The sequence below is a fragment of the Nematolebias whitei genome, chromosome 2, assembly GCF_014905685.2.
Source record: "Nematolebias whitei isolate Nwh7 chromosome 2, NemWhi1, whole genome shotgun sequence".
Lineage (NCBI taxonomy): Eukaryota > Metazoa > Chordata > Actinopteri > Cyprinodontiformes > Rivulidae > Nematolebias > Nematolebias whitei.
In genome coordinates, this window is record NC_056499.1 from 55,624,176 (window position 1) to 55,626,063 (window position 1,888).

The 1,888-nt window shown below is 40.1% G+C and overlaps 1 long non-coding RNA gene across 1 annotated transcript in view; it reads left to right on the forward strand.

Annotated features, from left to right (window-relative positions):
• LOC119424901 overlaps window positions 1-1,888 on the forward strand; it is a 14,507-nt gene that overhangs the window by 7,239 nt on the left and 5,380 nt on the right. The window lies entirely within an intron of this gene.

Below are 1,888 nucleotides of genomic sequence, written 5' to 3' on the forward strand. Positions count from 1 at the left end.
TATATACATGTACATGTACGTATACATATATACATGTACATGTACGTATACATATATACATGTACATGTACGTATACATATATACATGTACATGTACGTATACATATATACATGTACATGTACGTGTACATATATACAGTGGGGAGAACAAGTATTTGATACACTGTTGATTTTTCAGGTTTTCCCACTTGCAAAGCTTGTAGATGACTGTAATTTTTATCATAGGTACTCTTCAACTGTGAGTGATGGAATCTAAAACAAAAATCCAGAAAAATACAATGTATGATTTTTAAATAATTAATTTCCATTTTATTGTATGAAATAAGTATTTGATACACCAGAAAAATGAAACTTAATATTTGGTACAGAAACATTTGTTTGCAATTACAGAGATCAGACGTTTCCTGTAGTTCTTGACCAGGTTTGCACACACTGCAGCAGGGATTTTGACCCACTCCTCCATACAGATCTCCTCCAGAGCCTTCAGGTTTCGGGGCTGTCGCTGAGCCACACGGACTTTAAGCTCCCTCCAAAGATTTTCTATGGGATTCAGGTCTGGAGACTGGCTAGGCCACTCCAGGACCTTAAGATGTTTCCTACGGAGCCACTCTTTAGTTGCCCTGGGTGTGTGTTTTGGGTCGTTATCATGCTGGAAGACCCAGCCACGACCCATCTTCAGTGCTCTTACTGATGGAAGGAGGTTGTTGGCCAAAATCTCACGATACATGGCCCCATCCATCCTTCCCACAATATGGTGCAGTCGTCCTGTCCCCTTTGCAGAAAAGCATCCCCAAAGAATGATGTTTCCACTGCCATGCTTCACGGTTGGGATGGTGTTCTTGGGGTTGTACTCATCATTCTTCTTCCTCCAAACATGACGAGTGGAGTTTAAACCAAAAAGTTCTATTTTTGTCTCATCAGACCACATGACCTTCTCCCATTCCTCCTCTGGATCATTCAGATGGTCATTTGCAAACTTCAGACGGGCTTTGACATGCGTTGGCTTGAGGAAGGGCACCTTGCGTGCACTGCAGGATTTTAATCCTTGATGGCGTAGAGTGTTACTGATTGTTTTCTTTGAGACTGTGGCCCCATCTCTATTCAGGTCATTGACCAGGTCCTGCCGTGTAGTTCTGGGCTCATTCCTCACCTTCCTCAAGATCAATGATGCTCCACGAGGTGAGATCTTGCATGGCGCCCCAGACCGAGGGAGATTTTCCGTTATTTTGTATTTCTTCCATTTTATAATAATTGCACCAACTGTTGTTGCCTTCTCACCAAGCTGCTTGCCTATTGTCCTGTAGCCCATCTCAGCCTTGTGCAGGTCTACAATTTTATCCCTGATGTCCTTACACAGCTCTCTGGTCTTGGGCATTGTGGAGATGCTGGAGTCTGATTGATTGAGTGTGTGGACAGGTGTCTTTTATACAGGTCACGAGTCCAAACAGGTGCAGTTAATACAGGTAATGAGTGGAGAACAGGAGGGCTTCTTAAAGAAGAACTAACATGTCTGTGAGAGCCAAAATTCTTACTGGTTGATAGATGATCAAATACTTATTTCACACAATAAAATAGAAATTAATTATTTAAAAATCATACATTGTATTTTTCTGGATTTTTGTTTTAGATTCCATCACTCACAGTTGAAGAGTACCTATAATAAAAATTACAGTCATCTACAAGCTTTGCAAGTGGGAAAACCTGAAAAATCAACAGTGTATCAAATACTTGTTCTCCCCACTGTACATGTACATGTACGTGTACATATATACATGTACGTGTACATATATACATGTACATGTACATATAGACATGTACATGTACATATATACATGTACATGTACATATATACATGTACATGTACGTATACATATATACATGTACATGT